The sequence below is a fragment of the Giraffa tippelskirchi genome, chromosome 6 (assembly GCF_054371585.1).
Source record: "Giraffa tippelskirchi isolate mGirTip1 chromosome 6, T2T-mGirTip1v1.2.pri, whole genome shotgun sequence".
Taxonomy (NCBI): domain Eukaryota; kingdom Metazoa; phylum Chordata; class Mammalia; order Artiodactyla; family Giraffidae; genus Giraffa; species Giraffa tippelskirchi.
This window is the reverse complement of record NC_137280.1, coordinates 130,361,963-130,387,220: the sequence shown is the minus strand read 5'-3', so window position 1 is coordinate 130,387,220 and position 25,258 is coordinate 130,361,963. Positions and strand designations below refer to the sequence as shown.

The 25,258-nt window shown below is 41.8% G+C and overlaps 2 long non-coding RNA genes across 2 annotated transcripts in view; one reads left to right on the top strand and one right to left on the bottom strand.

The window, feature by feature from the left end:
• The window catches only part of LOC145511543 (uncharacterized), a 57,415-nt gene extending 39,825 nt beyond the window's left edge, over positions 1-17,590 (bottom strand). Inside the window, exons 1-3 of the long non-coding RNA XR_014057935.1 lie at positions 16,858-17,590; positions 16,379-16,691; positions 15,609-15,721 (exon numbers count right to left, since the gene is read on the bottom strand). This is a non-coding gene — a long non-coding RNA (uncharacterized LOC145511543). The remainder of the gene's footprint in view (positions 1-15,608; positions 15,722-16,378; positions 16,692-16,857) is intronic.
• LOC145511544 (uncharacterized) lies at positions 14,562-18,528 on the top strand. Its single transcript, XR_014057936.1, has 2 exons — positions 14,562-14,710; positions 18,265-18,528. It is a non-coding gene; the product is annotated as an uncharacterized LOC145511544 (long non-coding RNA).
• The last annotated feature ends 6,730 nt before the right edge of the window (positions 18,529-25,258 follow it).

Here is a 25,258-nt window from a genome sequence, read left to right as displayed (position 1 = left end):
GTGTGCAAAAAGAACATCAAGATCTTTCTCTTTTTAACTCAATCATGGAGAAATCACTGCTGAGCAAAAGGGTTATAGGTAAATAAGACTCTCCTTAAACAAGGGTCTCATTTTGCAAAAAGATGTATTTCTGCAAAGATACATGTAAATGATTTGAGGATTGTTTTGTTGTTAAATTAACTAATAGTCATTTTTCCCCTTGGCTGAGTTCAGGGACTTCCCTGATAGCTCAGCTGGTAAAGAATCTGCCTGCAATGCAGGAAACCCCGGTCCAGTTGCTGGATTGGGAAGATCCCCTGGAGAAGAGATAGGCTACCCACTCCATTATACTTGGGCTTCCCTGCTGGTTCAGTCGGTAAAGAATCTACCTGCAATGCAGGAGACCTGGGTTCGATCCCTGTGTTGGGAAGATCCCCTGGAGGAAGGCATGGCAACCCACTCCAGTATTCTTGCCTGGAGAATCCCCATGAACAGAGGAGCCTGGTGGGTACTATCCATGGGGTCACAGAGAGTTGGACATGACTAAGCGACTAAGCACAGCACACCACCATGAGTTCATTGCTGCCAAAGCTTCAGTCTTTCAAAGCATGATAATGTGACAGTAAAGTGTTCTGGCTTTTGAAGCAGCCAGCCCAAGAATTCAACTCCACTCTTTTTGTTTTGTTTTGTTTTGTTTTGTTTTTTCAACTCCACTCTTTACTAGTTACATTCCCTTGAGTTACACTAATAAACGTTTCTGAATCCTGTTTTCTTTGTGTATGAAACAGAGTTTGTCCAGGTCTTAGTGAGCAGTGCATAACAATACATAGTACCTGGCACAAAGTAAACATCCAGTGAATTTTAGCAGTTATTGTTACTTTTAGCTCTTTAAATTTCTGTGCTCTCTTGCTATGCTAAACACTACCTGAAAACAATTCCTTTTTTTTTTTTTTTGAGTAGAGATAGCTATTTGGACAATTACCCAAGGTAGAATAAGAGCAAGAATGGGGGAGAGTGAGATAGAAGAAGCATGGTCATCATCAAGATACCTGCCACTGTAATTGCTTTGGACAATGAAGGTGTGTTTCCATTGGAATCTCCTGAGAAACCTCTCTACCTTGTCCCCAGAAAGATCTGGAAGCTGGCCCATTTATCAATAGTTTATATACACTCTTCACTATCCTCTGAGGATAGTAACTACTCTACACTTTGAGGCAGAGCTTACGTTCTGCCTAAGCAAACTCATGTGGGCTGTGCTGGAGAAATTCTAAGATGAAAGATAGAACAAGAGGTGCTGTCAGTGTTGAGTGTAATTTTCCATGGAACTGTCCACCCCAGGTGTGACTAAATTTAGGTGTTTGGACTTAACATCAGAAGTACTTGTAATGGAATCAGAAAGCAATTCTTTTAAAAAAAATTTTTACTGTAAAATTAGAAAATGCTTGTTGTAGAAAACTTGGAAAATACAGAAAAATAAAGAAAAATTCAAAAAAATGACCCTTAATCCCACCTGTGAAAGATAATGATTCCTAACACTCTAATGTTATCCATTCACATATTAATATATGCCCATTTTTGTACTTGGTTCTTCCAAGTATTAAAAGAGCTGTTAGTTAAAGGAACCCTGTTCATATAGCTGAATCCTTTTTTTAGGGATTTAAAAAAAATTTTTTTTAAATTTTTGTTGAGATTTAATTACTATACCATAAAATTCACCTTCTTAAACTATAATATTCAGTGGTTTTAGTATATTTTTCTAAGTTGTGAGACAATTACCACTAATTTCAGAAATTTTCATCATCTCCCCCCAAATCCCATAACCTTCTCCTTACACCCCCAGCTCTCAGTAACTACTGGTCTACCATAAGTTAGACTGGATCATAAGGATTCCTCTATTCTAGACATGTCATATAAATGGAATCTCACAATATAAGCCTTTTGTGTCTGGCGTCTTTCATTTAGTGTAATGTTTTCAAGGTTTATCCATGTTGTAACATGAATCAATACTATATTTTTGGCTGACTAATATTCCATTTTATGGCTATAACACAATTTTTTTTATCCATTTATTAGGTGATGGACATTTAGATTGATTTTACTCATTGACTATTGTGAACAATGCTGTTATGAACATTGATGTACAGTTCTTTTGTAGACATGTATGGTGAATCCTTTTGAAAAGTATAAACTTTTCAAAAATAAAGTAGATCTCCAAAATGCTTTCCATAAATGGTGTTATGAATGATGAATGAATGGTGGTTCATTCATTCTTGGTTTCCATGAATGGTGTCTACCAGAAAGAAGTTGAAGTCCTAACCACTAGTCCTGGTAAATGTAACCTTGGAAATACAGTCTTGGCAGACGATCAAGTTAAGACGACTGTGTGCTTATTTAAAGGGCATATTTGGACAGCGAGATAAGCACCCAGGGAGAAGGCCAAGATGAAGGTAGGGGTTAGGGTGAAGCATCTCCAAACCAAGAAATGCCAAAGACAGACAGAAAAGCACTAGAAGCTCAGAGAGAGCCCTGGAACAGTTTCTCTGTCACAGCCTTCGGAAGGAACCAACCATGCTGACACCCTGACCTAGGACTTTGAGCCTCCAGAACTGGGAGACGGCAAGTTTCTGTTGTTTAAAGCACCCAGTCTGTAGTGCCTTGTTATAGCAACTCTTGGAAACTCATGCACACTGGAATGAGGAAAGATCAATGATCTGAGGTTAGTGGATGTCTGCTTTGGCATCAATTTCTCTTCCCTTTGTCGTCATGGATATTGTTTAGTGTTTTTTTTTTTTTTTTTGGCTTAGATGTGTTTTGTCTTTCAGATGTCTTTTAGATGTGTTTTGTCATTCTTTTTTAGCTCTTTATCATTCTGCTTTTTGTTCTGAAGGCCTAATTCTGTCCACTGAGCCCTTAAATTTCCTTTGAGCTTACAATACGTGCATAGCACTTTTGGAAATTAGCTACTATTCAAGGTCACTCTTACCTTGTCCCTACTTAGTATGTTAGATAATTATTCCAGTTTCGGTGGTCAGTGACTCAGGCTACTTATGGGTATATATTAGACATAAATGGCATCCTTGATTCTAAAGTATTCCTGGATTCAAGGGGAGATTCTTAGAGAAAACTTGCCTCCAGAAAGTCTGTGGGAAGAAAATATTAGTCAAGGGTATTTTTTTTTTCTAAGTTTAATGCTTAAGAAATGTTGATCCACTGGGAAAATAATCCTGGGATCCTGCCGTGTGCTCCTTACTAGAAAATCAAGTAGAAAATCCATAAAAGAAAGAATGAAGGGAGATTTAGACAGTGTGGGGGCTATCAGTAAAGCAAGGGAATTGCAGTGGCCTAATTATTATATATTTTTATTCCAAATAGCAATAGAAGAACAGAAATATCAATTATAGGATTCTGCTTAGCAGAATTCACAAATGAACCATTACATACAGTGACATGGACAAATCTCCAAAACAAGAAGTTTAAAGATACTAATATAGCAACAAAAAGAAAGAAAGAAAAATTTTTTTTTTCCTTTTACTGTGCATGGGTAAAATACACCCAGCTTTAGCAGAACAGTTACTTCTGGGAGAATATGAGTAGCATAAAAAAATAAAACCAAATGTGGAAGCACTTGGATAGTGTTAGGCTAACAAATACTAACTCTGTTAGGTAAGTTTATATTTATCATCACCAAATCACCCCAAGAGTCTTAAGAGGTAGCTAATTTTATCATCTCCATTTTTAAAATGAAGAAACTGAGGCAAAAAGACAGTCAGTAGGTTTCCACGGTCTCAACTGCTGGTGAGTTTCAACTCCAGAGTCTGTGCTCTTAAAATCTACTCTAGGGCAGGGGTTCCCAACCTCCAGGATCTAATGCCTGATGATCTGAGGGGATGCTGATGTAATAATAATAAAATGCACAATAAATGTAATGCGCTCAAATCATTCCGAAACCATCCTCCTGGCCTGCTCCGCCTTCTCGGTGGAAAAACTGTCTTCCATAAAACCAGTCCCTGATGCCAAAAAGGTTGAGGATTGCCGCTATAGGGGCTTCTACAAATGTTAGAAATACTAGATTGCTGGGGATATTATTATTACAGATGAACAGAGCAGTTTCGATTCTTCTGCTAGAAACTCCCCTGGAAAAGCAGGCAGTTTGGGTGGATCAGGATGCCCACTCAAACCTCAAATATTACACTTGGCTTAGAGGACAGCTAAGCTCTTCCATGAAGCAGGGGGAGGAGGGGTAAATGGCAGCATTTAGCTTCTGTGACTGAACCGTGCAGGCGTTGGAACCCTTCCACCCACTTGAAAAACGGTCACCCATCTGACATTAATAGAAAAAGACCATTAAAAAGCTTTATGCTATTCTGTTCTCCTGGTTCTGGTCCCTCTTTGCCTTTGTTGCTGCTGGCATTTTATAAATTATGGATGCGCCTAGGTGCTGCTGTTCCCCGGCTTCCTCTGTAGTGCCGCTCGCTCCCCGCGCCTGCATCGCATCCTTCCTCTGAGCAAAGGACCGAGCGGCCCAGACCCCACATCAGTGTAATTAGCGCGCCGCACACAGCTCGGGTGTCAGGACTGCTTCCACTCACTGCCAGCCCTCCGCCAGCCCCTGTCACTCACGCGGAAGTCAGCCAGGCGGCGGCAAGGCCAGCGGCGCAGGCCCCCGCGGTGGGGAGGGGATGCTCAAGGTGAAAACTCGGGGTCTCCTGCTGCTAGCTTAGGTCTGGGGACAACTCTGGAGTTTGGCGGCTGCCTCTGACAATGTGGAAAGGAGGGACGTTGATATCTGCCCCTTGACTGGCCCCAGAGGAGGCATAGGAGGGGGTAGAAGGAAAGCAGGGGAAACAGTCTTAAGGAGCCGAGGGCTGGGATGCATTTGCGGAAGCCACCAGACCCATGTTTCCGGAAGTATGCTGCTAGCCAGATACCCAGTATCCGGTGGTAAGGAATGTTTTGGGGTGGTCCACTAAGGAGCAACTTTTATTTGAATGGATTTGCATTTATTTTAAAGTTGATAGAGATGGAGATAGAAACTGATGTAGTGCACTCATCAGACCCACACTCATAGTTTCATAAATATTATTGTTAAAGCAGACATACTCCTGTGTTCAACTTTAAAGAAAAATTAAACTACACAGTTGATATGCAAAGATGGCAAACTTGATAAAGACACAAATAACAGAGAACTGCAGGGATTCTTAATAGTTCTGAGGGTCATGAATTCCCATAAGAACTTGATGGAAAAAAATTTTTTTTAACAATTTGATGAAACTAGAGGACTTGCCTGCACCACCACCTCCCCACACTCGAATACAAATACTCAGAAATTTAGAGTGCAAAGGCAAGGGTTTTGCAGGTCCCCTGAAGGCCCTTCTTTGACCACAAGGATTACATGGACCCCACACTGAGACCCTCTGAGCTATACTAGGAATTCCCCAAGGCAAGAATTGGGCCATTTTCCTCACTGTATCCCAAGTGCATCGGAAATGCTGGGAAATGTTTGTTCAAGAAATCCATGAGCTGTAGTTCAAATCCTTTTTCCCCCACCCAGAGGACCCCAGGAAGATCAATGGGCTTGTCCAAGATCACAAAGCTAAGGCAAAAGCCCTGTCTCCTGATGCCCAGCTACTCCACTAAATGTTTCTGTCTCCTCACTTCTGTCCCCTAACTTTTTAATCACCCCCACTACTTCTGCCTGCATCACCTCTCAAGAATCCATTACATTAGGAGTCCAGAGATGGACCAGAAAAAAGTAGATGAGAAGGAAAGGCAGGGTAGATGCAAAGAGGATGTCAGGTTTGGCCCCGAGCCCTCCCTCCTGACACTTCTGCCCCATCTTCCTCCCAAGCACCTGTGGTCGATAGAGGAGGTACAATACAAAGAGGGTGGTAAGCCAAGGACTGCCCTCTGTGCCTTTTGTTAGTGACGGCCTGGAAGAAAGATACAGGTATATAGGTTTATTTTCCTTGGAGTGTTCTACCTAAGTCCTTTCCCGGATGGTTATGAGTGAGATGTACAAAGTTTACGTAAGAGACCCATTAATGCTCCATCTCTGGGGTTAATATTTAATTAGATGATTTTTTTAAATGAATGCTATTGTGGGGGAAGCTGCTTCAATGCTTGTCTCTTTCCTCTGGGATTCAGTGTTCAGATACAGAATTCTAAGTCCCTCATGGTTCCCACAGAAACCCTGGTGACTCCATGCTAGTCACGGGGGGCAGGAAAGGCCTAGTGGTGACCCCAGGTGTAGGAGACTTAAAGATACTCTTGAATCTCCTTTAAGGATGCAGTCAGAGACCATCTGGCTGACTACCTAGGTCCAGTGTCAGGGACACCACTATTCCAAAGGCAGTCTGTCCAATATTTGGACCATTCTGATGGTGCCAGAGGCTTTCTATAGATTAAGATCAAATTACTAACTTCTAGTGGTCTTAATTCACCAAGTTGTGCCCAAAGAAACCAAGTCTAATTCCTCTCTTATGTAGGATTCTAACTATCATTATTATTTGAGTACACATGTAGGTAGGTACTATGCTAAGCAATGTACATACACATCTCATTTAATCCACACACAACCATGTGACGTAGGTATCATTAGTTTTCTCATTTTTCAGATGACCTGCACAGGGCCATCAATAAACATCAGAATGGGACTACAACAAATCCAGGTGTGTCTGATTCTACACTCCATGCTTTCTGCCATCACGCTATACAGCTTCTCTCCACTTCCCCTATAATATAGCTCATGAGATACTTGAAGTAAGCACTCATGTTCCCCATCCTATCCTGACTTGCTGAGGCTTCTCTTTCTAGTCCCTTCAGCCCAAAGTGAATGGTTTCTGCTTCCTTATCACTGGGAGCCAACACTGGTGATTCTCCTGTACCTACTTGGTCTATGCCCTACTTCAAGGGGGATTGCCTACCACTCAGCCCAGCATTCCTGCTGGCTAGTTCATTCAGAATACCATGGCCCTTATACTCCCCACATTCAGTGCAGACATTGAAGTGTGAAATAGAATGAAATTTCTTTTTTTTCTTTAGATTTTTTGATGTAGACCATTTTTAAAGTCTTTATTGAATTTTGTTACAGCATTGCTTCTATTTTCTGTTTTGGTTTTTTGGCCCCGAGGCATGCGGGATCTTAGCTTCCTTATTATAACCACTGGGCCACCAGGGAAGTCCCAGAATGAAATTCCTGTTGGTTCATATTTTATACTGAGGCTTGACTCAACCCACATGTGTTCTGTTGCATGAAATTTTCTTTTGTTAAACTGTGTTTTCCAGTCCTTTGTCTTTGCAGTTGTTTGTTTGAAAGTATACATTTTTAATTTGCATTTCTCACTCTTTCAATCCCATCCTAAAAGTTGGTCCATCATTCCAACTTCTTGAGATATTTCAGAACATGACATTCATTGAATTTGTTCTCATCTCCCAACTCTGTGCTATTCCCACATGTGATCAGCTTCCCTTTCAGGTTTCTAAGTTGTTGACAAATATTAAATAGCAGTGAGAAGAGAGCCTGAGGTTGCACGTGTTTGGATACTGCAGGGGCTTTGTGTGCCCTGCCCAGGCCTTCTGTCCACCTGATTTCAGCACAGTGTGGACAGCTCAAGGCACATGGTCTCCATCAAGCGCCCCGTCTGGTGTCTCTGCTCTTCCGCTGCCATGCTTTCTTCCAAGCCAAGGATGACGACTTATTCCTGGCAAAGCACAGCCTGGAAGTTGGGAGGGAGCTGAAGTTTCCAAGAACAGTCCTCTGTCAGTGGTGCATGCTGCTAAGGCGCTTCAGTCGTGTCCGACTCTGTGCGACCCCATAGATGGCAGCCCACCAGGCTCTGCCGTCCCTGGGATTCTCCAGGCAAGAACACTGGAGTGGGTTGCCGTTTCCTTCTCCAATGCATGAAAGTGAAAAGTGAAAGGGAAGCCGCTCAGTCGTGTCTGACTCTTCGTGACCCCATGGACTGCAGCCTACCAGGCTCCTCCGTCCATGGAATTTTCCAGGCAAGAGTACTGGAGTGGGTTGCCATTGCCTTCTCCAGTCAGTGGTGCATAGATGTGGATAAATGCCCCACTTCCTATCTTTCAGAGGAGAGGGACCATTCAGCTGAAGCACAGGCCACATGGTTCTCAGAGGTTTGCAAGGAGGCTGAGCTCCGGTTGCTCCAGTGATAACCAGCTCACAAGTACACCCTGCATGTATTAACTTTTCTTCATTGTGTCTCACTTTCCTCATTCTCTCAGTCAGTCTTTTGAGGATCACCTCTCACAGAAAATATCTGCTCCCAAGTTTGTGTCTCGGCTTTCAAGTAACCTAAACAGAGGCAAGTATGAAGTTGGGCAAGCAAAGAGACGGAAGGTAGATCATCTTTGTTTGATTCAGGACTTTCAGAAATAGTTTATGTTTAAATTCTTTGTTAAGAAAAATTATATATTTAAAAATTGGGAAACTTTTGAACTAGAGAACTGAAGGGGAAAATCTAGCCACAATACCACACCACCTTAAGATTACTAGCCAACATTTTTATATGCTATATTTTATGTAATTTTTTAAAGTACATTCATTTTATTAGTTAGGACTTCTTACATTGGTAGTACAAGGGCAATACAAGCATAATATTTCTCTAAATTATGAATTATAGGAATCTTAATTCATTAATTTTCTTTTTTTTTCCTAGTCCCACACATGCACTTTTTTTTCTTCCAGTTTTGTTGAGAAATAATTGACATAAAGCACTATATAGGTGTCCAGCATAATGATCTGATATACTGTATTTCTCTTCAGTCTTTCCAGAACAGTAAAAGGGCATGGGGCCGTCTCAGAATATAAGAACAGCCAAAGGAGAAACATACTCCACAGAGTGTAGGCCATCTTCAAAGGTGAGAGGCCCACATCTTACACTTTTAACTTAATGTTTCCTTATTTGTTCAATGTTATCAAGTAGTCCAAAAACCAATACTTTCAATCGCACTCACTGTTTAATATTTATCAGTTTCCCTAGGGGTCCTTGACCTATTGAGGGCTATGCCTTTGTTTTATTTTTCTTTTTCTTCTGAGCACTAGCTCAGTGCCTGACACACACTTAAGTGTTCATTAAAGCTCATTAAATTAATGAGCAAACACATCATAGTTTATTTTGGCCCTTTTGTATGGCTACACATGAATTTTTTCCAAATTTTCAAGACTTTCATTCATGCTGTTGTGTACATATGGTATTTAGAACATCTTGGATTTTCCACCACCCATTCTCTCCCTGCATTTATATCAGCCTCATTCAAATAATGAACTTTGGTAATCCACTTCACATGAAAAGCGGTGGAGCGAACAGCTTGCAACATGTTACCTATTCCATTGATTTTGCAGCCCACAAGCAGGAGCAGTTCAGCTTGGATAAACAAACCAAGAAGGTAACCCTAAACTTGCCATCCCTATTGGAAATTTCCATTAGGGTTATTCCATGTTAAGTAGTACTCCACAGGTTCTCTGAGAGGACACATTTCAATTTCTTCCACTGATCACAGACCTGAGAATGTCCAATTTATTTACCTGCCGACATCACTTAGCTTTATAAACACTATGCCAATGAATAAGTGACAATTCAATAATAGTAATAGTAGATCAAATTCATTTTTCATCTCTAATATGCCAGATACTTTACATATGACATCAATCACATATAACTGTTACAGTATAACTCTCTGAGGTAGCTATTATTACTATCCCTACTGAATAAATGAAGAAATGGGGGGGCAGAGATTAAACAAAATATAATTGCCTGGGGTTACACAGAAGAATAATTTAAAATATAATTTAATGTTATAGAATAAAAAATTTTCACTAAAAATCAAATGTTAGCTGCTAGAACTGGTTTTATGAATAGGGATAAAAGTCACATGATTAAATGGTATAACCTGAAGGATTATTAAAATATTGTCCTGACACCAGAACTTTACCTATCACTTTATCTTGCCAAAGAGATGGCAAGATCTCATCTTGATGGAGATCCCATCATGAACTTACTTTTGAGTTATGGCATTGCCTGCAGATCAGTTCTGAAGGAGAACAGAACTGCCCTGGTTGGGCCAGTATATGAAAACATTTATACCCATTGGCGTGTGAATCCAAGTTAGATTGTCAGACTAGCTGGCCATGTGCTTCTCAACTGTGGCTACATATTATAATTATTATCTTGAGAGAGCTTTAAAATACACTGCAGCCCAGACCTCACTTGTTCCCGTAGAGATTCTGATTCAACTGAGCTGAACTGAGGCACAGACAGGCATGAGAATCCCTGAGCCAACTGGCTACTTTATAAAACCATGAAAAAATGTAGAACAAGTAAGATTTGTTGAGAATGTCTATTCTATTATGATCTCAAGTAAAAAGGCAACTCTCCAGTTCAACATGTATGTGGAAAATACTCAAAAACAAAATGAGGATTGGAAGACACTGAAGATAAATTTTCTCTATGTGTTTGCCTTAGGCCATCCTGTTTGTTAGAGCTTGATCTTGGAATTCTCAGTACTTACATGGTTTCTTTGATGACAAATGGGGTCTTAGGCTCCACACTTAATACAGGGTTCAAAAGCCTGGGCTGGGTGTGAAATAGGAACAGTAGTAGCCAGAAATAAAACCAAGATGAAGCAGACAGTTCATTCAACTCAGGTCTCACAATGACAGGAGCAAACAGAGAATTAGGAATTTGGCCTGAAGCAACAGGATGGGAACTGAAGAGTTTAGAACAGAGAGAAGTTGAACCGAGAACAGGTAGAATGGCCTGGAAAGGTTCCCTGGAGCACTGGTATATAGATAAGGAGGGCTGTTACAGGCACCTGTGCTACGACCTCAGGTAGAGAAGGAGCCATTGGTGGCACTGAAAACACTGAGCTGGTAGAGAATTCTCCTGTCCATGCAGGAAATTCAGTCCAGCACCTAAAGAAATCTTCCCTTATCTTTAGAAGATGAAGCATTGTATCCCACTGAAGGAGTAGTGTTATATATAATTAATTTATTGTTTGTCTGCTTTTTGCTGATGCTCAAATTATTATCTCATTTAATCCCCACAATAACTCTATGACATAGTTATTATTATTTTCTGGTCTAGATATGGCCAGTTGTTACTCAGCATCAATTTCCATCTTCTTAAGGTAGCTTCCTGTTTTGGAGAGGCTAGAAAGCTAGTAATTATTTCCAGACTCCCTTGCAGCTAGGGTTCTAGATGTGAGATAGATTTCATTATGTAGATGCACTCAGGCAAGATTTAGAAGGCAGAAACAAAGTGAAGTGTCATTTCCTGCTATTACACTGTTTTCAGCTAGCAAGAAAAAGTATGGAGATGCTAACATCTCATCTCAAGCTTCCAGAGGCAGCTGTGGTGGTAGTGGCAGCTGGTTTCAGTGATCCAGTGTCCAGATCAGACATTGTACTGGCAATGGAGGCTTTCCTGAATCCTGGACAGCAGCCAAGATGGTGTGTTCTGGGCCTCAGTTATTCCAGTGATGAGCTGCCAATTACTCACTGCTGAGATTATAACAAAGATTATAGCTCCCCTAATATTCTGAGAGTCATCCCTACATGTCCAATCTACAGCCCAAGCATTCAGCCTTCCCCATAAGTACTTCATTCCCAGTGCTTCAAAATTCTTAGGGTGATTTCTGTTTCCTGCACTGAACCTTTTTTTATGGATGAGGAAACTAAGTTTTAAGGGAATGTAAATAAATGTTCAAGATTGCACAGCTAAGAATACAAGGATCTAGAATTCTATACTTCATTCAACAAAAAGTATTCCAGAATTTAGAAGAACAAGAGTGAGGCATTCACGGGCTATATTTCTTATAGATTTGACAAAACCAAGTAATGCAAAGCCAAGTTCACATATCCTCTCTTCCCACTTTTAAAGCTATGAGTTGCACTTGTGATTGCGGTAAGTGCTTAACTTAATTGGTTTGCATCCATGCCGGGACCTCTGGGATGCCACTTACATAACTCATCTACAGGAGTCTGTCTTGCCAATAAGTACTTGCAGAGGCTCTCACTCAATCACAGCCACATAAAACACAAAGCTCAGTCCTCTGCAGCTAGCTACTTGCCTACTCTAATTCTTGGGGTTCAGAGGAACTAAGAGCAAAGGAATGATAGTAGCTGATGTGTAGTAGACACTTCCTGTGTGCCAGGCACTATTCTGCTATTTTACATTATTTTCTGGTATATCCTTACAATAGCCCTGGGAGGTCAGCACAATGATGACCTGCAGCTTAAAGATCAGGACGCTGAGACGCACAGAGCTCAAGTCACTCGCCCAAGGTCAGATAGCCAGGGGGTGGCACAGCCTAAATACCAGTCCAAGCACCCTCTTATTTATCATGCTATGCTGCCTTCCAGTCATACTGAGAGTGCTTTGTTTTAATTTTGTGTGTAAATGGCATGAGATCCTCTCTGTAGGAAGGTCAGGAACAAACAAACAAACGAATCATGAGTGATAGCTTCCCTTGGGATCAGCCCTCACGCTTGTCCCACCCCAGCCCCCTCAGGATGCAGCCTCTTCCAGACACCACTGGTCTGGAGTTTCTGACTGCTCTGAATAAGACAAAACTGCACATGATCAACCTCACTGCAATAGTTCGTGGGGCTACATTTGTTTTCTCCATCCTTCTCTCTGTCAATATGTTACAGCCATCTCAGACACAATGGTTTCCCTTTGCATAAGCATACAGGGCACAGATCTGGATAGTCAGAGCACAAATGTGTTGGCACAGAGAAAGAAATCAAAGATATTACTAGAAAATGGTTAGACTCTCGGCAGGCTCATGAAAGTTTAAAAATCAGAGTAAACACGAGGCTCTCTAATTAGATAGCCCTCTTTCTCCTGCCCAGCATTTCTACCCGATTCCCATTTCTCCTAGAAATAGATCTTCAAGAAGGCGAGCATCTTTTTAAAATTCTGTGCTACAGAGAGCCAGACTAAGATGGTTCTGTCGAAATTACAAAACACTATACTTTCAAATAGCTGCTGAATTATTTAGTGACTTTACACTGTCCAAATGCTGGGCTCTTTGGGTAGACAATGTCTTGGTTTCCCTCCTATCTCTTTTGTTATGACATTCAGTAAATGGAGAGATATTGCTCTTCTTAATAATTTATAAAATAATAATCCACACTAAGGATCAAGCTCCACTGTTAGGTTTGGGGTTTCGAATCGGGTAGCCAAGAGAATGAGAAGCTCAAAATTCTCTTCCAGTTCTGTAAAGTGATTGGTGCCAGCAGGCTCAGGGGCTCAGGCTTCACTTCTCAGGATTCTTTCTCATGTCAGTGTTTTCTCTTTCCTATAACCTTTCCTGTATCTTCTTGTGACTTCTTGAAGTGTAAACTGTATTTGCTATCACTTCTTCCTGGGAGCTATCTGATTTGGTCTTAAAGGGAAATATATATATTAGAAGCAGAAAGCAGGACAATGTGTTTTGTCATGCACCTGACATTTCAAAGATTCCTATACACTTTGGCAAAGCTGTTTTTTTCCTCACCTGTTCCAGAAAAAGAGAAAGACAGAGAGAGAGAGAAAGGAAGGAAAGATGAAAAGGAAAGAGGGAGGGAGGGAGGGAAAAGGAAGGGAGGGAAAAAAAGAGAGAATGAGGGAGGGAGGGAAGGAGTGATGGAGGGAAGGAGCGATGGAGGGAAGGAGGGGGAAAAGAAAAAAAAGAGAAAACTTATTTAAGATGAGGATGGACTTGCTTATGCGCCTATTCTTTTATCTCTAGGGTGCATATACATCCCCTAACTTCTGTGTACAGTTCACTGCAGGGTTGACATGAATTCTGTGATGGTTATAGAAATGATTAAAATGAACAGCTATCCACTTATCTAAGATGAGAGAGTTCTGATAAGCTCTGTAATTCCTCAAGAGCAGGGATCCTGCCTTTTTCCTCACTGTATCCCCAGTGGAGTTTAGTACAGTACCTTGCACGTCCCTCCAGTAAATATTAACTCAGTGCTTACAGTTCTTCCTGAGGACACACAGATGAGTAAGACATGGAGAGTAAGTACATAAACAAACCTGATACCTGTGATGAGTGCTATACAAATGGCAAGTCGTGTGGGAGACCAGAGGAAGGAGCTCCCGGCTGACTCAGCTCAGGGAAGACAGGGAAGCATCACAAAGGAGATGGCCTTGAAGTAAAGACTTGAAGGGTGGATGGAATTATGCCAGGGAGAGGGAACAGAAGGTGAAAGTTACAGCAGCAGAAAAGTAGGAAAAAGTGATACTTCTGAATGTCTGAAGCAGAGAATCCATGCAGAGTCTGAGCACGTGGAGTGGAGGCTAACAGATGGGTAGAGGGACTTGTGCGACATGCTGAAGATGTCCTGGGAATGCCAGCCAGAGTAGGAGACAGAGGCATTCTCTCACAATGCTGTTGGGTGCATTCAAGGCACATGCTTTATGGAGAACAAACTGACAATATCTATCAAAAGTACAAATGCATAGCCCCTCCGACCCAGCAATGACACATCTAGTAATCGTTCCTAGAGATAAATTGTGACATCACATAGGTACGAGGTTACCAATCACAGCATTGCTCATAAAAGCAGAAGACTGGGAAAAAACCTTCAATTCCATCAACAGGGATTAGTTGAATAAATTATGATAGATCCCTAGAATGGAGTACAATAGGAAGCTGTAAAAGAAAGAGAGAGAGAGAATGAACTCCTTATATACTAACAGGGAATAAGCTCCATGATGTAAGTATAATAAGAAAAGCATAAAACAGTATACATAGTTTGTTACTATCTTGAAAAAAAAACACAGGAAAACACCTATTCATAAATAAGTATTTATACTTATGCACATGTAAACAAGCCAATATATATGCTTAGAATTGGTCAAATTTCTCTGGAAGGACACATAAGAAATTTGACAGTAGCTCTGGGTGGATAGGAAGAGGAGTAGAAGGGATTTTTAACTGTATGCCATTTTGCATCTCTTCAATTTTGAACCATGTAAACGTACTGAATGTACCACCGAGTTCAACAAATTGAATATGATTAAAACTAAAAAAAAAAGAAAGAAAGGGGCTTTCTTGGTGGTCCAGTGGTTAAGACTCCATGCTTCTGCTATAGGGGGTGCAGGTTTAATCCCTGGTCAGGAAAGTAAGATCCCACATGCCACGTGATGTGACCAACGAAAGAAAAAACATTACGAGGCCACTGACCCACGCACACATGAAGCAGTGAAGTCGTGGAGGTGAGCTTGGAAGAAGGGCTCAGGTGAATGCGGTTTTACTTGTCCTATTTTGTGCATTTACTATATGCCAGGCACTTTATACACAGTGAATCATTTCATCCTTCCTCCCAGCATGGCGCAGTGATAAAGAATCTGCCTGCCAATGCAGGAGACACAGGAGAAGTGGGTTTGATCCCTGGGTCAGGAAGATCCCCTGGAGGAGGGAATGGCAACTCACTCCAGTATTCTTGCCTGGAGAATCTCATGGACAGAGGAGCCTGGAGGGCTACAGTCCATGAGGTCGCAAAGAGTCAGACACAGCTTAGCAACTGAGCACACACACACCACCATACAAGGTTTTACCAGCCCCATTTTACAGATGAAGAACCTAAAGTTCAGAGAGGATGCATGACTTACCAAAAGTCACACAGGCAGAGGAAATGGTAGAACCAGGTTCAAACCCCTACCCCCATGCCGCTCAGGAGGCTTCGGTAGCAGAAGAGCAGGTGACCAGATCTGCAGGCAACGTGCTGTGAACAGAGAAAGGGAGAAACCTCAGATAGAGCACAAAAACCTTTAGGCACCTCTGAAAGATGGTGCTCCAGAGGCTCAGGAGAAGAACCTGGGCAGGAACCTGGGTCTATGGGCTGGAAACCTGAGTGATCCTTGAGGAACAGATGGTTCCTTTGTCCTGAGACTGACTCTGACACACTGGGAGAAGCCCAGACAAACTCCCCCAGCTCACTGTCCCCTGAGGTCTGCTAGGGGAACATGGGCCCCTCCCTTTCCAACAGGAACGGGCTCCCTGGGGTGCCGTTTAGCTGGACCCGGCTCCATATTTTCCTCTCCCATCTCCCTGTGGTATCAAGTGTGTGACTATTGATTTCCTCCCTGCATTTGTTTTTGTTATCCATTATTTATGGGATCATTTTTCCATCCTTCGTGCATGAAGGCAAATTTTGTGTAAAAATCAATTGAGTGAGCGCCGCCGATGGCTAGTTGCGTTTTCTTGGCTTTCATCTCTGAGGCACCAGTTCTCCGGAGAGGCAGAGCAGAATATGAGGGAGCATGCCAAGATAGGAAAGGGAGGTAGGGGACAGGGCAGAGTTCCAAAACCCGCCTTAAGAGACCCATTCCTTTGGTTAGTGGCTTTTGGGCCCTGGAACAACACACTCTGTTGAGCTCACCTGGAGTCTAAGTAAGGATTACTGTCTTCTTACCCTGATCAGATCCCTCCTTCCCTTGCCTGTTCACTGGACCAAAGTCTAGAAAAGGGTGGGGTCCCAGCTGCAGAACCTCTTCCATTTCATTTAGATTTATTTCAATGTAGAACTCCTCCAGGATCAAGGCCTCGGGGCCTGCTCCCTAGTGGCTTAACCTCAGGACCCCAGGAAAGTCATCCCAAAAGATTAACCATGGAGGAGTGGTATTAGGACAGGACTGATATTTAATAAACAGGCCAAGCAGTTCACATATATTCTTTTTTGAGCTTCAGCACACCTTGTGAGATAAGCAGAATGGAAAAAAGAGCAGAGCATTTGGTGTCAGAAAGTTCAACTTGAAGTCCCTACTTTGCCCTTTCCTAGGCTGTATGCCCTTGGGTAAGATATTTCACCCTTCTGTGCCAGAGTTTTCTCACTTATAAAATGATAAGGCCAGTGCTTACCTCCAGTGAGGTCCTGCATTTAAGTGTAGGTATCTGTTTCATGGTAAGGACACAATAAAATCATCCTCAGCTTAAATGTCAGTTATACAAGGAGCCCATCCCTTTTTACCCCAAAGAAAGTGGGCACTTTCAACCCTGGCAGTTATTTTCCATTGTATGCATATCATCCTTTGCAAGTCTCTACATTATTTGTGTGCTGCCTGTCTCTTCCTATGCTCCAGTTAAAACACAGGCTCATTCACGGTGAGCATCTTGTCTATACTAGTTGAGTGACCACACAGCACATAGTGGAGACTCAATGAATGTTAGTTACTATTATCATCTTTCTCATTTTCCACATAAGTACAGAAAAGCTAAGCTATGAGTCTTGCCCAACGTCACATAACCAGCAAGTGGTACAGCTGGCATTCATATCCACATCTTTCAGACTGCAAAGCCTGTGATCTTTCCACTCTCTCCACTTTCAAGTTGTCCATGAGGTCAAATTCAGGTTAATGGTTGGTTAAACTAGAAACTGACAAGGTGTTTCCTAAGGCACTGTTCTCTCTGCTGCATCCTCTCCCCTCTTCCACCTTCCCTACATTTTGGCAGTGGCCAAGATCTGGGGCTACATTTCTTAACAGGTGCTTCTGACTGAGTCATCAATCCTCCAGAGAATGTTCTCCTCCACTCTCCGGCATCCTGAAGCTGGAAAACCAGCTGCCCCAGAGTCAACCCATCCACCCTCCACACTGGGCTCAGGACAGGTTTCATTAGGGTACAGTGTTGTCAAAGCAACAGCTCTGCACGTGACAATGAGGCACAGAAGTTTCAGTGGCTCTGCTCCAGGCTGAGTCTCTCAGAGGTTAGGAATGGATTTTTGTAAAACTTGGCATGATCCTTCCTTTCTCCAAAAAGATGGATTGCTTGAGCTATGTCACCTACAAATTGGCACTTGCCATCTACCTCCTCGAGGATCAAATTATGAGCCACCCCCTGAAAGGAGTTTAGGGTGGAGACCAGGAATGAGGCACTCTGTGCTCTTGGGAGGGGGCAGTGGTGGCACAGGGGCGGGGGCGGGGGGGGACTGACAGAACAGGTCTTTAGATACTTAGATATTTTCAGGAAAAGATTTTATGAGCCCAATTCTTGTGTCTCCTCATACCTAGAAAAGCAGTAAAATCCTTCATGGCAATGTATGCTCCTGGTGACTAGTAATAACCTTCACAAGACTAGCAGAAACCTACAAAAAAAAAAAAATATGTGCTTAATTGCATGTACTCCCCCTTCACCAAAATCACATATATACTGACCTTCCCCCTTTGGAGCAGTTTCTCAGAGCTATCTGAAATGCTGTCTCCCAGGCTATCATCCTCATTTTGCCCCAAATAAAACTTAACTCATACATAGTGCTTTTTTTTTTTTCAGTTGACAGGGTCAACCACAAATTGGCACTTGCCATGGGTGCTTGCCATCTATATCTACAAGGATTAAATCATGTGCCGCTGCAGCTGCTGACCTCCAACACCCTCTGAAGGAGTTCAGGGTGGAGAGCAGAACTGAGGTGCTCTGTGCTCCAGGAAACTGGCAGGATAGGTCTTTAGATAGTTAGATATTCTCAGGAGCTGATTTTATGAGCCCAATTCTTGTATTTCCTCATATCCAGAACAGCACTAAAATCCTTCATGGTGATGACTGTTTCTTGTAACTAGCAGGAGCTTGATGAGACTAGCAGAAACTTTCTACAAAAAAATATGTTCTTGATTGCATATACACCCCCTTCACCAAAATCACACATATCCTGTCTTTCCCCACTGCCTCTTTGGAGCAGTCTCGAAGAGCTATCTGAGGTGCTGTCTCCAGGCCTGCAGTCCTCATACTGCCTCAAATACAACTTAACTTGCAACTCTCCCATTGTACATTTTTTTAAGTCGACAACAACAACAACATAGAATTTCTCATTCACCCCAAAGTTTTGTTTGATAAGATTCTGTCCCACTTCTCTTCTAGATGAACAAGCTATTCTCTGTTTGAAGGTACTTTTTAAAAGCAGAAGGCGCAAGATTTGCTGAGGGGATGCTCTGTGAGCCGCAGGGCTTTTTAAAAGTGAAAACACTTCAGGATTTTCCAAAACCAAGATGTCTCCCAAAGATCACTCAAGGATGTGTGTATGATTCAAAGGGTAGCAAGCAAATCATTCAGGAAGCCTCTAGAAGATCTTAAGAATTGCCTAATATTGGGAAAGATCTGTATTAGAAAAGACCCAGAAAAAGTCCAGGAGACCCTGGAAGAAATCTTAGACCAAGGGTCAGCAAACAATTGGCCTGCAGGCAAAATCCAGCCCACTGCCTGCTTTTATAAGTAAGGTGTTGCAGAAACACAGCCATTTGTTTCTATTTTACCTATGGATGCCTCTGCATTACAATGGCAGAGTTAAGTAGTTGCAACAAAGACTGCACAGAGGCTAAGATATATGCTATTACTACGTTGCCATGCTGTTTCCCAAACTGGGTTATAAAGAAAACTAGCATCCCTCAAAACGATGAAGACAGTTTTAAGGGGGAAAAAAAAGAAAGAAGGATCATTCCTTGACCAAATACCTTTGAGAAATGCTCTATTCTAGATTCTTGCCCTAGAGATTCATTCACATTCTCAACTTACAAAGGACTTCAAAAAGTTCTGTAGTTAAAACAGAAACAACAACAACAAACCTGCTTGAAAATTTCCCAAACTTATTTTACTCTCTGATGTGATACTTTTTATATTGAAATAGTATTTTATGAATTATCAGTGGTATGTAAGAACACAACTTGATAAAAATCCATATAGTTCCTTGTTATTCACATTTCAGTCATTTGCATGACCTTTATGAAATTTGTCCTTTGTATATGCCAACCATATACTATTTATTAAACATATTTACTAAAAAATTTTACTAACATTTTTCTTTAACTAACTTCCTTTTTAAACTTGATCTCAGCCAGGCAACATTATCCATGAAATCATGGGCTTGGGGTGTGTGTGTGTGTAGAGGACAGGTGTCACTAGAAATGCAGACATGTTTTTTGGTCTTAATTATCCACATGTCACCCACAAAGGAAGACATAACACACTTTAGGATATATTGGTCTATCTCCCATTGCCTAGTTCATTAGCCATAGTTAACTTCTAACTTTAAATTTAGCCCTTCAGTCAAATTAGCCACATTCCAAGTACTCAGTAACCATGTGGCTAATGGCACATTGGACAGTACAGATAGAGAACATTTCCATAATCACAGAAAATTTTATTGGCCAGCACTGGACGTTTCAAGAATTTTTTAAAACTATTTAGTCATTGTTGCCTCCTTCGCAATTCCCACTCCCACCCAATTTTATATAACTCTCTCAGCAAACTCTGAGAAGTATATTTATGGGGGTCAAAGTCAACACTCTCTGTTCATCTATTGCCTCACCAGAGTCCTTTCCTTCCTCCCCTCATACTCCACCTCTCTCTCTCACACATACATACACTCCAGTGCCATTAGCTCCCACCCTTTGGTCTACATTCAAAAGACCCAGGGCTGCCCACAGAGATCCAACGACCAGTCTAGAACATTCTCCTGGGTAATAGTGACACGGGAGCTTCGACATTCTGGGCAGCTGGATCCTAACATGCAAAAGAAGATTATAGCAGATCAGATATCACAAACTGGCACTCTGTGAGCTAAATCTGGTTGTATATGTGTTTGGTTTACTTGATTTTTTTTTTCACATTTTAAGGAAAGAGCGATAAGAAGATATCACAGTTTAGAAATCTAGCATTCCAAGGACTTCCCTGGTGGTCCAGAGGTTAAGAATCCACCTGCCAATGCAGGGGACAGGGGTTTGATCCCTGGTCCGGGAAGATGGCACATGCTGCCAGACAACTAACCTTGCACGCAACAACTACTGAGCCCTTTTGCCTAGAGCCTGTGCTCTGCAATAAGAGAAGCCACCATAATGAGAAGCCCTAGTACCACAACTAGAGAGTAGCCCCCGCTTCCCGAAACTAGACATAGCCCGTGCAACAACAAAGACCCAGCACAGACAAAAACAATTTCAAAAAAATTCTAGCATTCCAGATTCTCTTGGGAAATCAGATTTGCTCCCCTCACATGGGGCTCACTCCCCCACATGGCAGTCCCCGGCTGATGCTGAATAACTTCTGCCCCCTTTAGTGGTGAGCCTGCCCTCCAGTTCACCACAGTTTCCACATTCTCTGCCACCTTGTGTGGGGTTCACTCGTCTCATCTCCATGGCCTTCTGGTATTTGAGTCTGTTACTCTGAAAGGATCATTTCAAAGGTTTCATCAGTTACTTTCCACCTATGATTTCAAACATGTGGGTGCTCTCTCCTCAGGGATAGTGCAGTGGTTCTTTAGAGCCCTAGGACAAATGGTGTAATGAATAGGAATGAACTGGTTTTCAAGAAATGCCCAGTCCATGCAAACTTCATCTACCAGCAACATTGACAAGTTTTGGGCTAGTCTAATATTCTCCTGAATATGAGTATCTTCAAGCCTATGCTATTTTTTACCCAATGTAACATATTCTTGGCTTCTAGAGAAATAATATTTAGATTTTGAGGTCACAGATCACCTTGAGAATTTGATAAAAGCTATATATAGACTCAGTGGTCTTCCCTGGTGGCTCAGTGGTAAAGAATCTGCCTGCCAACGCAGGAGACTCAGGTTCGATCCCTGGGTTGGGAGGATCCCTTAGAGTAGGAAATGGCAGCTCAATTCATTATTTTTGCCTGGAGAATCCCCGCGGCCAGAGGAGCCTGGCCGGCTACAGTCCATGGGGTGGCAAAGAGTCGGACACGATTTAGCGACTAAACAACAGCAGCAGCAACAACAAGGGTGGAAATATACACATAAAAACATATCATTTTGCATGTAGTGCAGTTTCAGGCGGTACAAGACTCTCTTCACCAAAACCTATTCCTGATTATTTGACGAGTCCGGAGACCTTAGTTCCGAATCCCGGTACTGGAGCCTTCCAGTCAAAGTAGGAGACGGCACACAGCACACAGCTCCCTTCTCTCTCAGAGCCTAACCTTAAAATGATGAGCAGGGACTTGCCTGGTGGTCCAGTGGTTAAGAATCTCCCTTGCAATGTAAGGGACGTGGGTTCAATCCCTGATTGGGGACCTGAGAGCCGACACTGCCAGGAGCAACTAAGCCGGCGCGCCTCAACCACTGAGCATGCGCACGCCGGAGCCCTCGCTCCACTACCCAAGAGTCTCTGCGCTCCAGCCAAAGATTCCCAGTAGCACACGTCTCTGGAGCTAAGACGAAGATGCAAGTGGATGGCTTGGTTGAGAGTTTATTTAAGAAGCATTTAGACACTCAATTACCTTACGCACTTGGCGCAGGTAGGCAACTGTCTCACTGAACCTGGAAGAATACTGGTTATTTATTCACTAGAAAAAATGTTTGTTTTTTTTAAGTCATTGTATTTGAGATACCAGCCATAGTTAAGGGTTGGAAACCGTACAGCAAACAGAGAAATTAAGTACAGTTTTACATTCTAAATGTTAAAAACCCCATTCCTGTTCCCTCACTGAGCACCTTGAACATCAGCTGCCAGACGTGTATCCTCCAAACAGGAAACTGAGAGAATCAGCCAGTCCAAAAAAAGAAAGAAAGAAAGAAAGAAATCTGCCATTAGACAATCCCAAGATCCCAAGGAAACAGCCCAGCCATGTTACTATAGATAGAAAACCAGAATGAACAAGGCCAAATCAGATGTGCAGAGCTTCCAATCAACTTTTTACCCAATTAACCGAACAATATCTAATACAAAACACAGAAACCAGGATAGTTCATACTGAAAACAAAAGCACTTTGGAGGAAATAGACTTTGAGGGAAGAAGAAATTAAAGAGAAACTATTAGCTATATTAAAGATATAACTGAATAGAACTCAGAGCTCCAACTAAAAAGATAGCAACCATAAAAAATTTTTTTAAAGATTTTTTCCCTTAATTTAAAGGAAAAAGACCTATTAGACTTGTTTTATTAAAAACAAGATATGATAGGATAAATTTAAAACTCAATAGAAGGGTTGAAATAAAAAATTTAAGAAAACATCACACAAAAAGACAAAAATAGTAGAGAAATGATAAATCAGGGAATTCAGATGGTTCAAAAAACAATAGGCATTCAGAAATATGAAAAAAATGGAAAAAAACCCAGAAAACTTCAAAGAAATAATGCAAGAGAATATCCCAAAATAAAAATTGTGAATATCAAGATTGAAAGTTGTTCAGCAGAATAAACAAAATGAATATGCTCTATGTAAGTTTCCAGAGAGATAAAATAGGTTTCTTACAAAAATCAAGAATGTGAATGGTTTGAACTTTTCTATTGTTAACACCTCATGCTAGAAGGCAATGGAGTAATCTCTCTAAAATGGTTAGGGAAAGTTAATTCTAACTTAGAATTCTATATCTGGTCAGATAACCATTCAAGTGTAAGAACAGAATAAAGACAGTTTTTTATTCTATGGCTTTCAAAAATTCTGTCTCCATTTTTCTCAGAGAACATGTGTACTACCTAAATGGAGCATAAACCTAAAGAGAAGATAGAGATCTGGGAAACAGAGGATTCCATACAGGTCCATCTAGTCAAAGCTATGGCTTTTCCAGTGGTCATGTATGGATGTGAGAGCTGGACTATAAAGAAAGCTGAGTGAGGAAGAATTGATGCTTTTGAACTGTGGTGTTGGAGAAGACTCTTGAGAGTCCCTTGGACTGCAGGAAGATCAAACCAGTCAATCCTAAAGGAAATCAGTCCTAAATATTCATTGGAAGGACTGATGCTAAAGCTGAAGCTCCAATACTTTGGCCACCTGATGCAAAGAACTGGCTCCTTAGAAAAGACCATGATGCTGGGAAAGATTGAAGGCAGGAGGAGTAGGGGACAACAGAGGATGAGATAGTTTGATGGCATCACTGACTTGATGGACGTGAGTTTGAGCAAGCTCAGGAGTATGATGGAAAGGGAGGCCTGGAATGCTGCAGTCCATGGGGTAACAAAGAGTCGGATACGACTGTGTGACTGAACTGAAAATCATGGTGAAGGGGGATCCCAGGATGACAGCTGTCAGCAGACCTGGAGAAGAGCTAGCTCATCCTGAAGCAGGCCAGAAGACTCCAAGAGAGGTTTCTTTGAGGAGAATACACTGATAAAACACTTCAGGTGTTTGAAAGTTTTGAACAGAGGTCTGTATAAATGGGGAACATTTGGGGTGCATTTCTGAAAGAGATGGGAATACCAGACCACCTGACCTGCCTTTTGAGAAATCTGTATGCAGGCCAGGTAGCAACAGTTAGAACTGGACATGGAACAACAGACTGGTTCCAAATAGGAAAAGGAGTACGTCAAGGCTGTATATTGTCACCCTGCTTATTTAACTTATATGCAGAGTACATCATGAGAAACGCTGGGCTGGAAGAAACACAAGCTGGAATCAAGAGTGCCAGGAGAAATATCAATATTCTCAGATATGCAGATAACACCACCCTTAAGGCAGAAAGTGAAGAAGAGCTAAAGAGCCTCTTGATGAAAGTGAAAGAAGAGAGTGAAAAAGTTGGCTTAAAGCTCAACATTCAGAAAACTAAGATCATGGCATCCGGTCCCATCACTTCATGGCAAATAGATGGAGAAACAGTGGAAACAGTGTCAGACTTTATTTTTCTGGGCTCCAAAATCACTGAAGGTGGTGACTGCAGCCATGAAATAAAAAGACGCTTACTTTTTGGAAGAAAAGTTATGACCAACCTAGACAGCATATTAAAAAGCAGAGACATTACTTTGCCAACAAAGGTCCATCTAGTCAAGGCTATGGTTTTCCCAGTAGTCATGTATGGATGTGAGAGTTGGACTATAAAAAAAGCTGAGCACCAAAGAATTGATGCTTTTGTACTGTGGTGTTGGAGAAGACTCTTGAGAGTCCCTTGGACTGCAAGGAGATCCAACCAGTCCATCCTAAAGGAAATCAGTCCTGAATGTTAATTGGAAGGACTGATGCTAAAGCTGAAACTCCAATGCTTTGGCCACCTGATTTCGAAGAGCTGACTCATTTGAAAAGACCCTGATGCTGGAAAGATTGAAGGCAGGAGAAGAAGGGGACGACAGAGGATGAGATGGTTGGATGGCATCACTGACTCAATGGACATGAGTTTGAGTAAGCTCTGTGAGTTGGTGATGGACAGGGAGGCCTGGTATGCTGCAGTCCACGGAGTCGCAAAGAGTCAGACACAACTGAGCAACTGAACTGAACTGAATAATAAACATAGAAAACAAAATTTTAAAATGCAATCATTATTAACATCCCCCCAAAATTAAATATTATGCAGGAAAGGAAAAGTAACTATAGTATCTCACATGGCTCAGC